This window comes from Bos indicus x Bos taurus, chromosome 6 (assembly GCF_003369695.1).
Source record: "Bos indicus x Bos taurus breed Angus x Brahman F1 hybrid chromosome 6, Bos_hybrid_MaternalHap_v2.0, whole genome shotgun sequence".
Classification (NCBI taxonomy): Eukaryota; Metazoa; Chordata; class Mammalia; order Artiodactyla; family Bovidae; genus Bos; species Bos indicus x Bos taurus.
In genome coordinates, this window is record NC_040081.1 from 2,339,260 (window position 1) to 2,352,368 (window position 13,109).

Genomic DNA, 13,109 nt, shown 5'->3' on the forward strand with positions numbered 1-13,109 from the left:
CCAGCAGTTTTTGGTAATCCCTGAATGGCCTACCCCCTTATTAGGAAGAGATCTTTCCCCGCCTTCAAAATCTTGCAGCTATTGCAATCATGATAGAAGATGCTTTAAAACTCTCTCTGGGGCAAACTAACTATTTTACCAGCCAACAAGTGAAACAACTCTTGAATGAGAGAGGCCATTTATGGATGTCTGATCAAAGGATCCTCAGATATCAAGTAGTGCTGATGGAAAATCCAGGCCTGACTATACCTCCTTGCGAGGTTCTTAACCCAACTACCCTCCTGCCTACTCCCCGATGGCTCTCTCCCCTTTCACTCTTGCCTGGAAACTTTGGATCATTGAACAAAACCTGGAGGGGGATTGTCAGAAGATCCTCTGACCTGTCCTGAGGAAATCTGGTACACTGATGGAAGCAGCTTTGTCTAAGATGGAAAAAGAAGAGCCGGATATGCAAGTCTTCAATTTTGAGACCATAGAGGCTAAACCTTTGCCATCAGGTACTTCAGCCCAATTAGCTGAGCTCATAGCCCTGACTTGAGCTTTAGAGCTGGGAAAAGGAAAAACAGTAACCATTTACACTGACTCCAAGTATGCCTTTCTGGTGCTACATGCACATGCTGCTATTTGGAAAGAAAGAGGCCACTTGACCACCTGAGGGTCCCCAATCAAATATGGTGACAAAATCCTTAGGTTCTTGGAGGCAGTCTATCTGCCCATTGAGGTTTCAGTCTCTCACTGTAAAGGACACCAAAAAGGGAGCATAGAAATGGCACGATGGAACCAAGCAGATGATCAGGCAGCTAAGACAGCAGCATTACAGAACAGTGACTTAATAGGGGTTGCCACCTTAGTTCCACAGATTAATTTGCCAGCAACTCCTTCATATATTGAAGGTGAGACTCAAAGCTAAGAGTGAGGACTTTCAAGAAGATCATATGGGGTGGTTCCACAAGGAGGGACTCCTTTTGCTGCCTGGGAACCTCCAATGGAAGTTGGTTAACTCCTTACATGCCACCACTCATTTAGGGGAAAAAGCCCTCCAAAGATTACTAGAAAGGTCCTTTAGAGGAACAGGCCTCTAAACGACTATAAGGCATGTGGTCTCCTCTTGTCCCCATTGCCAATTAAAAACCCCCAAGGAGCTCGAAGAACTTGGCTGGCCCAGCCTGTCCAATGATGTGGGGTCTACCCAGGAGAGGACTGGCAGATGGACTTCACCCTGATGCCAGTTTCTCAAGGGTATAAATACCTGCTAGTCATGATAGATGGAGAAGGCAGTGGCACCCTACTCCAGTGCTCTTGCCTGGAGAATCCCATAGGTGGAGGAGCCTGGTAGGCTGCAGTCCATGGGGTCGTGAAAAGTCGGATACTACTTCCCTTTCACTTTTCACTTTCATGCATTGGAGAAGGAAATGGCAACCTACTCCAGTGTTCTTGCCTGAAGAATCCCAGGGACGGGGGAGCCTGGTGGGCTGCTGTCTCTGGGGTCACACAGAGTCGGACACAACTGAAGCGACTTAGTAGTAGTAGTAGTAGTAGTAGTAGTAGTAGTAGTAGTAGTCATGATAGATACATTCACAGGGTGGATTGAAGGCTTTCCCACCTGGACTGAGAAGGCTGGGGAGGTAGTAAAAAAAAAAACTGCTCCATGAAATCATTGCAAGATTTGGTCTGCCCAGGTCATTACAAAGTGACAATGGGACATCATTTACTTCTAAGGCCACCCAAGGGGTCTCTAAAGCATTGGGCAGTACTTATTACCTCCATTGCACCTGGAGGCCTCAGTCTTCAGGAAAAGTAGAAAGAGCCAATCAATTCTTAAAATCAGTGATAAAAAAGATAATCCAAGAGACCTCCCTGTGATGGAAGGAAGCTTCACCAATAGCTCTCCTCCACACCCGTATTGCCCCTAAGGAACAGGCTGGTCTTAGTCCTTATGAGATGCTATATGGGAGATCTTTTGTTTATGTCAATGACCTCTTCCTAGATCCAGAGGCTCAGGCCCCTCAGTTTTATATAATAGCCATTGGGCAATTCCAACAAGAAATACGCTTGTGTGGTGTCAACCAGGACCCAAAAGATTCTAAAGAGCCACCACTATATGCTCCAGGGACTCCAGTCCTAACTAAAGTCTGGAAAGATGGGTCCCCAAAGACTCAACTCCAGCACATATCAAAGGTCCCCTACTCTATAATATTTTCCACCCCCATAGCAGTCAAGGTACCAGGGCACAACTCCTGGATTCACTACTCACTAATCAGGCCATGGAAGGAAACAGAAGAAGACACTCAATACACCTGTGAGCCCCTGGTAGATGTCAAATACCTATTCAGGACTACAAATGAGTGCCATCCTAACGAATACTCCCAAAATTAAGTTTCTGGGGATAAGATTTCCCAGGACAGCTCTAAAGAGCCAACACAGCTTGGCAGGAGTTATACTCCAAAACAGACAGGAGATAGATCTCGAGGAACTTGAACCATTTTGAATGAGACGTGTTGTTTCTGGGGAAATACCTCCAACCAAGTTAGAGAAAGTCTCATGGCCCTCAAGAAAAGCATTCAGATCCTATAGGATCTCGAAATGAGCTGGAGTGTTCTTGGGGTGGCTACAGTCTCTTTTGGGGGATCCTTCTCCTGGTGAGAGGGAATTTGGAGTTGGCTAATGCCCCTACCAGGAGCTGACTGTGGCTCAGATCATGAACTCCTTATTGCCAAATTCAGACTTAAATTGAAGTAAGTAGGGAAAACCACTAGACCATTCAGGTATGACCTAAATCCCTTATGATTATACAGTGGAAGTGAGAAATAGATTTAAGGGACTAGATCTGATAGTCAGAGTGCCTTATGAACTATGGATGGAGGTTCGTGATATTGTACAGGAGTCAGGGATCAAGACCATTCCCATGGAAAAGAAATGCAAAAAAGCAAAATGGCTGTCTGAGGAGGACTTACAAACAGCTGTGAAAAGAAGAGAAACGAAAAGCAAAGGAGAAAAGGAAAGATATCTTTCCAGTGCATCTGAATGCACAGTTCCAAAGAATAACAAGAAGAGATAAGAAAGCCTTCCTCAGTGATCAATGCAAAGAAATAGAGGAAAATAACAGAATGGGAAAGACTAGGAATCTCTTCAAGAAAATTAGAGATACCAAGGGAACATTTCATGCAAAGATGGGCTCGATAAAGGACAGAAATGGTATTGACCTAACAGAAGCATAATATTAAGAAGAGCTGGCAAGAATACACAGGAGAACTGTACAAAAAAGAGCTTCACGGCCCAGATAATCATGATGGTGTGATCACTCACCTAGAGGCAGACATCCTGGAATGTGAAGTCAAGTGGGCCTTAGAAAGCATCAATATGAGCAAAGCTAGTGGAGGTGATGGAATTCCAGTTGAGGTATTTCAAATCCTGAAAGATGATGCTGTGAAAGTGCTACACTCAATATGCCAGCAAATTGGGAAAACTCAGCAGTAGCCACAGGACGAGAAAAGATTGGTTTTCATTCCAATCCCAAACAAAGGCAATGCTAAAGAATGCTCAAACTACAGCACAATTGCACTCATCTCACATGCTAGTCAAGTAATGCTCAAAATTCTCCAAGCCAGGCTTCAGCAATATGTGAACCATGAACTTCCAGATGTTCAAGCTGGTTTTAGAAAAGGCAGAGGAACCAGAGATCAAATTGCCAACATCCGCTGGATCATGGAAAAAGGAAAAGAGTTCAAGAAAAACATCTATTTCTGCTTTATTGACTATGCCAAAGCCTTTGACCATGTGGATCACAATAAACTGTGGAAAATTCTGAAAGAGATGGGAATACCAGACCACCTGACCTGCCTCTTGAGAAACCTGTATGCAGGTCAGGAAGCAATAGTTAGAACTGGACATGGAACAACCGACTGGTTCCAAATAGGAAAAGGAGTATATCAAGGCTGTGTATCATCACCTTGCTTATTTAACTTATACACAGAGTACATCATGAGAAATACTGAGCTGGAAGAAGCACAAGCTGGAATAAAGATTGCTGGGAGAAATATCAATAACCTCAGATATGCAGATGACACTACCCTTATGGCAGAAAGTGAAGAAGAACTAAAAAGCCTCTTGATGAAAGTGAAAGAGGAGAGTGAAAAAGTTGGCTTAAAGCTTAACATTCAGAAAATGAAGATCATGGCATCTGGTCCCATCACTTCCTGGGAAATAGATGGGAAAACAGTGGAAACAGTGTCAGACTTTATTTTTTTGGGCTCCAAAATCACTGCAGATGGTGGTTGCAGCCGTGAAATTAAAAGCCGCTTACTCCTTGGAAGGAAAGTTATGACCAACCTAGATAGCATATTCAAAAGCAGAGACATTACTTTGCCAACAAAGGTCCATCTAGACAAGGCTATGGTTTTTCCAGTGGTCATGTATGGATGTGAGAGTTGGACTGTGAAGAAAGCTGAGTGCTGAATAATCGATGCTTTTGAACTGTAGTGTTGGAGAAGACTCTTGAGAGTCCCTTGGACTGCAAGGAGGTCCAACCAGTCCATCTTAAAGGAGATCAGTCCTGAGTGTTCATTGGAAGGACTGATGTTTTAGCTGAAACTCCAATACTTTGGCCATTTCATGCGAAGAGTTGACTCATTGGAAAAGACCCTAATGCTGGGAGGGATTGGTGGCAGGAAGAGAAGGGGACAACAAAGGATGAGATGGCTGAATGGCATCACCAACTCAATGGACATGAGTTTGAGTGAACTCCGGGAGTTGTTGGTGGACAGGGAGGCCTGATGTGCTGCAATTCATGGGATTTCAAAGAGTCAGACATGACTGAGTGACTGAAATGAACTGAACTGAATGCCCCTACTAATGCCCGTTGTCACCATATTGGTGCTGCCAATGATTGCTCCATATATTATCAGTTGTCTAACCCATATTGTCTCTGCCCAGGTCAACAAGCTACAACATGCAGTGCCAGTTCAACAAGGGTATCTAAAACTACACCCGACCATGGTATATATCACTCACCCTTAGATGAAAACTGCTATAAGGACTCTGAGGCTTGAAACTAGCAAGAGGGGGAGGCTCAATGCCCCTCGGCATCCCAGCTCAGCAGGAAGTAGCCAGAAAGACCTCGCCGCCCCTATTCCCAAAGAATTGGGCCTCCCATCTCTTGAGGGTGGAGTGTTAGGTAGTTAGAATAGGGGAGAAAAAAGTCCAAAATGACAGTAGCTAAAAGAAAAAATAGAGAAAAGCCCGAGAAAATGGAACAAAAGAAATTCCATGGACTGGAGTGTGAACTTCAAATTAAACAAACACGCCCCCTTCATGACCCCAATTTACATACAGCAGTCTCAAGGTGGGGAGGAGACAAACATATAAAAGGAAAAAGTCAAGATGGACTGATGAAAGCCTCTTGATGAAAATGAAAGAGGAGAGTGAAAAAGTTGGCTTAAAACTCAACATTCAGAAAACTGAGATCATAGCATCCTGTCCCATCACATCATGGCAAATAGATGGGGAAACAATGGAAACAGTGAGGGACTTTATTTTGGGGGGCTCCAAAATCACTGCAGATGGTGACTGCACCCATGAAATTAAGGGACATTTGCTCCTTGGAAGAAAAGTTATGACCAACCTAGACAGCTTATTAAAAAGCAGAGACATTCCTTTACCAATAAAGGTCTGTCTAGTCAAAGTTGTGGTTTTCCCAGTAGTCATGTACAGATATGAGACTTGTACATTTGGACAACATTTCTTTATGTTGTCATAAAGAAAGCTGAGCACCGAAGAATTGATGCTTTTGAACTTTGGTGTTGGAGAAGACTCTTGAGAGTCTCTTGGACTGCAAGGAGATCCAACCAGTCCATCCTAAAGGAAATCAGTCCTGAAGGACTGATTGGAAGGACTGTTGCTGAAGCTTAAACTCCAATACTTTGGCCACCTGATGCGAAGAACCAAGTCATTGGAAAAGACTCTGATGCTGGAAAAGATTGAAGGCAAAAGGAGAATGGGATGACAGAGGATAAGATGTTTGGATGACATTACCGACTTGATGGACATGAGTGTGAGCAAGCTCCGGGAATTGATGATGGACAGGGAAGCCTGGCATGCTGTGGTCCATGGGGTCGCAAAGAGTCGGACACGAACTGAGTGACTGAACTAAACTGAAGACAGAATAAGGCCCGCCCTCACATCTCGAGGGTGTACTATCCTTTTCTGAATAAAACTCTGAGCTGTACCTGAGCTATAATACTGGTCTACCATTTCAAATCTTTGCTGTGGTGAGACAGAATGGAGTAAATTAAACACTCCCATGACATATCCGTCAAAATTTTTAACAAGCTTAGATTGAAAATTGCCAAATCTGATTTGTCTTTCTTGTTAAAGATCAGTAATTCTGTCCTCACCAGATGATTATTTTATTGTCTAGAAATAATAGCTAAGAAAAGAGCTCTTTATCATTGAATGTCACAATTGTGCTAGATTTAGAGGAGATATCCACTTAAAATTGATCAGTTTTAAAAATTAGAGTGTGAGTCCCATTATATTTTTTAAAAGATCATATTCAGAGGTACATACATGCCAGTAAAGGGTAGAATTCATTATTACATATTTTCCACAAGTTAGGATAAACCTATATTGATGATGTGTTCTTTTATTCAATGCCATGTGTGCCAGATATTAATTTTCTATGAAAGGTTTATTATGTATCCAAATGTTTGGTTATGAAGTGTGTTTTTCATTCCAAGCATTCACTTTTTAATTTTAGGTTCTGAAATATCAGAATGTAAGAAAAATTTACTGAGTAAAAGTAATTTCAGTGTTACCATTTTGATACACTTTCATCTTTCTAGTTACATTAACCTGAGAATTCTCCTTCTCCTTACTCTATTCCTAACTTATTTAAAAGTGAGACAAAAACATGGGGGGAGTGTGAAAAGACCATGTTTTGAAGAAGCTTAAGTTGGATAAACTGTATATAGACCAGGTAGAGTGATGTTGAAACTCATCTGCAAAATTTTATCCCTCAATCTTGGCCCCTTTTAAAAGCAAACTCCCATCTATTTTAAGAGACTGACCCCTTTTTAATTGATTCTCTTAAAGTATGTGAAGTCTGCTTTTAAGAGGGGCTCAAATTGAGGGAAGACTCAGTTTAAAGGGAGTCAATCTGATTCGGAACCTAACTATGTGCTTTCACAACACAAGATCATCAGGAAATTTTATATCATCAGGAAATGAAATCCAGTCACATTAAAAACTGTTAACATGCTTTTAAAATAATTTTGAAAGTGTCTTGCAATCTAAATTTAATAGTATTTCATGTGCTGAAATAACAGAAACATATAGAAATCAAAGCTGATTATTTAAGAAAGGTATCTACTTCAGATAGTCCTACATAAACTCCAATTCTAGAAGAATTAGGCATAGAATATGAAAACATTCTCCTTAACCCTCTGGAGAACCCTTATCACATCCCTTTAAACACACTGTAGAGACACTGGTTTACATAATATCTTATCAGAATCTTTTATTTGCATGTAAGTTTACTCTTTTAAATGAAACCACAGACTCTGGCTCTTAAAGTATACAAAAAGAAGTCTTAAATAACCATCCCTGGTTCAGCTGATGAAGAATCACCACTGGTCAAAATGTTGCCCTTCTGGTCAAACATGCTTTAGTAAATCTCTTAGTGACTAAACTGTACATTAAGCAAACTATTAGAGTCACTTGTATTGCAGGGTGGGAAGTGGCAAGTTAGCAGTATTTTGGAAGTAATTTTATGGAACATGCAACATCACATTTCAGGGAAGCTAACTACTTTTTTTACAATGCTGCTGCCTGTCAGCAGGCCTAGCTGCCCCAGACTCACTTGCCCAAAGTCCCAGGGAGGACTTCCAAGGTTGGCCAAACCTGTGCTTTGCTCTGTAACCTGTGGCTTCAGCTGTGGGGTCTGGGTTATGATACAACTCCTGATTCTTATTTTCCAACTTTACCAAGATAAAAGTGACAAATACCTTCATATAAGTTTAGGCTGTACACTCTGATATTTGATATATATTGTGAAATGTTTATCACAATAACATTAATTACATCTATTGCCTCACATAGTCACTATAGTGTATGTGCTTCAGTTCAGTTCAGTTCAGTCGCTCAGTCGTGTCTGACTCTTTGCGAACCCATGAATTGTGGCATGCCAGGCCTCCCTGTCCATCAGCAACCACTGGAGTTCAGTCAGACTCACGTCCATCGAGTCAGTGATACCATCCAGCCATCTCATCCTCTGTCGTCCCCTTCTCCTCCTGCCCCCAATCCCTCCCAGAGTTAGGGTCTTTTCCAATGAGTCAACTCTTCACATGAGGTGGCCAAAGTACTGGAGTTTCAGCTTTAGCATCATTCCTTCCAAAGAACATTCAGGACTGATCTCCTTTAGAATGGACTAGTTGAATCTCCTTGCAGTCCAAGGGACTCTCAAGAGTCTTCTCCAACACTACAGTTCAAAAGCATCAATTCTTCGGTGCTCAGCTTTCTTAACAGTTCAACTCTCACATCCATACATGACCACTGGAAAAACCATAGCCTTGACTAGACGAACCTTTGTTGGCAAAGTAACATCTCTGCTTTTGAATATGCTATCAAGGTTGGTCATAACTTTCCTTCCAAGGAGTAAGCGGCTTTTAATTTCATGGCTGCAACCACCATCTGCAGTGATTTTGGAGCCCCCCAAAATACAGTCTGACACTGTTTCCACTGTTTCCCCATCTATTTCCCATGAAGTGATGGGACCCGATGCCATGATCTTCGTTTTCTGAATGTTGAGCTTTAAGCCAACATTTTCACCCTCCTCTTTCACTTTCATCAAGAGGCTTTTTAGTTCCTCTTCACTTTCTGTCATAAGGGTGGTGTCATCTGCATATCTGAGGTTATTGATATTTCTTCCGGCAATTTTGATTCTAGCTTGTGTTTCTTCCAGCCCAGCATTTCTCATGATCTACTCACAGTTAAATAAGCAGGGTGACAATATTCAGCCTTGATGTACTCCTTTTCTTTTTTGGAACCAGTCTGTTGTTCCATGTCCAGTTCTAATTGTTGCTTCCTGACCTGCATACAGATTTCTCAAGAGGCAGGTCAGGTGGTCTGGTATTCCCATCTCTTTCAGAATTTTCCACAGTTTATTGTGATCCACACAGTCAAAGGCTTTGGCATAGTCAATCAAGTAGAAGTAGAAATAGATGTTTTTCTGGAACTCTTTTCCTTTTTCCATTACCAGCGGATGTTGGCAATTTGATCTCTGGTTTCTCTGCCTTTTCTAAAACCAGCTTGAACATCTGGAAGTTCACAGTTCATGTACTTTTGAAGCCTGGCTTGGAGAATTTTGAGCATTACTTGACTAGCGTATGAGATGAGTGCAATTGTGCATAGTTTGAGCATTCTTTGGCATTGCCTTTCTTTGGGATTAGAAGGAAAACTGTGCTAATGGTAGGAATGTTTAAGATCTATCCTCAGGAAATTTCATGTAGACCATACAGTAAACTATATTCACTGTGTTGCACATTAGATCCCCAGGATTTACTCATCTTATAATTGAAAGTTTGAACCCCTTACCAACCTCTTGCCATTTGCCCTACCTCCAGCTTCTGGCAACCACCACTCTACTGTCTGTTTCTAGGAGTTCAACTCTTTACATTCAAATAGAGGTGAGGTCACAGTCTTTTCTGTCTGATTCATTTCACTTAGTATCACGTCCTCAAGATTCATCCATGTTGTCACAAATGACAGGATTTCTGTATATTTTTATGGCTGAAAAAAACTGTATAAGTATATAATATATGTACATATATATATAAAATATATATATTCAGTTCAGTTCAATCTCTCAGTTGTGTCCAACTCTTTGTGACCCCATGGATCACAGCATACCAGGCTTCCTTGTCCATCACCAACTCCTGGAGCCTACTCAAACTCATGTCCATTGTGTCGGTGATGCCATCCAACCATCTCATCCTCTGTTGTTCCCTTCTCCTCCTGCACTCAATCTTTCCCAGCATCAGAGTCTTTTCCAGTGAGTTGGTTCTTAACATCAGGTGGCCAAACTATTGAAGTTTCAGCTTCAGCATCAGTCCTTCCAATGAATATTCAGAACTGATTTCCTTTGGGATGGACTGATTGGATCTCCTTGCAGTCCAAGGGACTCTTAAGAGTCTTCTCCAATGCCATAGTTCACAAGCATCAATTCTTCGGTGCTCAGTTTTCTTTATGGTCCAACTCTCACATCCAAACCTGACTACTGAAAAAACCATATCTTTGACTAGACGGACCTTTGTTGGTAAAGTAGTGTCTCTGATTTTTAATATGCTGTCTAGGTTGCTCCTTCTTCTAAGCAGCAAGTGTCCTTTAATTTCATGGCTGAAGCCACCATCTTCAGTGATTTTGGAGACCAAAAAAATAAAGTCTCTCACTGTTTCCATTGTTTCCGCATCTATTTGCCATGAAGTGATGGGACCAGATGCCATGATCTTAGTTTTCTGAATGTTGAGCTTTAAGCCAACATTTTCACTCTCCTCTTTCACTTTCATCAAGAGGCTCTTTAGTTCTTCACTTTCTGCCATAAGGGTGGTGTCATCCACATATCTGAGGTTTTTGATATTTCTCCCAGCAATCTTGATTCCAGCTTGTGCTTCATCCAGCCTGGCATTTCGTATGATGTACTCTGCATATAAGTTAAATAAGCAGGGTGACAATATACAGCCTTAATGTACTCCTTTCCCTACTACACCTTTGGAACCAGTATGTTGTTCCATGTCCAGTTCTAACTGTTTCTTCTTGACTTGCATACAGATTTCTCAGGAGGCAGGTCAGGTGGTCTGGTATTCTCATCATTTGAAGAATTTTCCACAGTTTGCTGTGACCCACACAATCAAAGGCTTTGATGTAGTCAATAAAGAAAAGTAGATGTTTTTCTGGAACTTTATTGTTTTTTGTTTTTTTTGATAATACAGCAGATGTTGGCAATTTGACCTCTGGTTCCTCTGCCTTTTCTAAATCTAACTTGAACATCTGGAAGTTCACAGTTCACATACTGTTGAAACCTGGCTTGGAGAATTTTGAGCATTACTTTGCTAGCACGTGAGATGAGTGCAATTGTACAGTAGTTTGAACACTCTTTCACATTGCCTTTCTTTGGGATTGGACTGAAAACTGATCTTTTCTAGTCCTGTGGCCACTGCTGTGTTTTCCAGATTTGCTGGCATATTGAGTGCAGCACTTTCACAGCATCAGCTTTTAGGATCTGAAATACCTCAACAGAAATTCCATCACCTCTATTAGCTTTGTTCATAGTGTTGCTTCCTAAGGCCCACTTGACTTCTCATTCCAGGATATCTGGCTCTACAAGAATGATCACACCATTGTGGTTATCTGGGTCATGAATATATTTTTTTGTATAGTTCCTCTGTTTATTCTTGCTGCCTGTTCTTAATACCTTTTTCTTCTGTTAGGTCCATACCATTTATGTCCTTTATTGTGCTAATTTTTGCATGAAATGTTCCCTTGGTATCTCTCATTTTCTTGAAGAGATCTCTAGTCTTTCCCATTCTATTGTTTCCCTCTATTTCTTTGCATTAATATATATATATATATTTTAATCCATTTATTTGTAAGTGGATGCATAGCTTGTTTCCATATCCTGACTATTGTAAATAATGCTGCAAGGAACATGGGCATGCAGAAACTTCTTTGAGATAGTCATTTGATTTCTTTTGGATAGATACACAGAAGTGGAATTGCTGGATCATATGTTAGTTTCAGTTTTTTTGAGGAACCTTCATTCTGTTGTCCATAGTGGCTTTACCAGTTTACATTCCCACCAACAATTTGTGAGGGTTTTCTTTTCTCCACACCCTCCCCCAAATTACTACCTCTTATCTTTTTGAAAATAGCCATTTTAACAGTTTACAGTACAATCTTTACTAAAATTTTAGTAACTTAAATTTTCCTTTATGAAAAGATTCACTCTGTTAATATCTATTATTCTACTTACCAAAAGTATCTTTTTTATTTATTGAGAATAAATTTTGTATTATTATGAAATTTAAAATAATATTAAATATGGTTTATTTTTAGATCTGGGTCCCTCTTCTTGGAGTTCATATTTTCATTATTTCACTGCTTGTCAAGTTTGTAATTATTCTCAGTCTTTGGTTCAATGATATTCGTTGAAGACTGATGTGTGATCTTCATTTTTCCCCAATTGTTTCTCATTGCTGTTGGGAAAAATTCCAAACTCCATACTATGACTCAAGTCCATCTAATATTTAACTGCCAACAACTTCCTCACCCCATTTCCTGCTACACCTTTACTGTAATTTGTGGGCATGCCCAATAATCACAGAAATGCCTTTCATTACTAATAATGTGTAACATAACATCTGAGTCAAGTTCTTCTTGGGCTGATGCAACCTCAAGCCAAAAGAACCAGAATGAGTAGCAACTGCATTGGCTATTGTTGAAAGCTGGCACCTCAAATATGACTAGATAGATATGTAGATAACCTACTGATAAGACAAAGATGAATTTATTGCTTACTACAGGAAAGAACACCTTTGCTATGGAACATTGGAAATGCCTTGAAATGGGGAAAATGTATTAATTTACTAGGTTACTGTAACAAAGCAGTGCAAACTAGGAGGGTTCAATAACAGAAATTCATTGCTTCATAGTTATGGAGGTAAAAAGTCTGAACTCAGAGTGTGGGTTTGCTTCTAAAGGCTGTGAGGAAGTATCTGCTCCATTTCTCCTGGTTTCTGGTGGTTTGCTGGCACTCTTTCCTTAGCTTATAAATTTATCACCTCAATATCTGTATTCATGCTCACATGGCATTCTCCCTGTGTGTATCTATCTCTAAATTTTCTCTTTTTATAAGAACACCCATCATATTGGACTAGAGCCCATTCTAATGACTTCATTTTAACTTGATTACCTCAGTAAAAACCCTATCTCCAAATACAGCTAAATTCATAAGTGCTAGGGGTTAGAACATCTATGTAAGAACTTAGGTGGGACACAGTTCAAACCATAACAAAAGATAAAGTCTAAATTTATTGAGTATTATTAAGATGAGTGTTTCA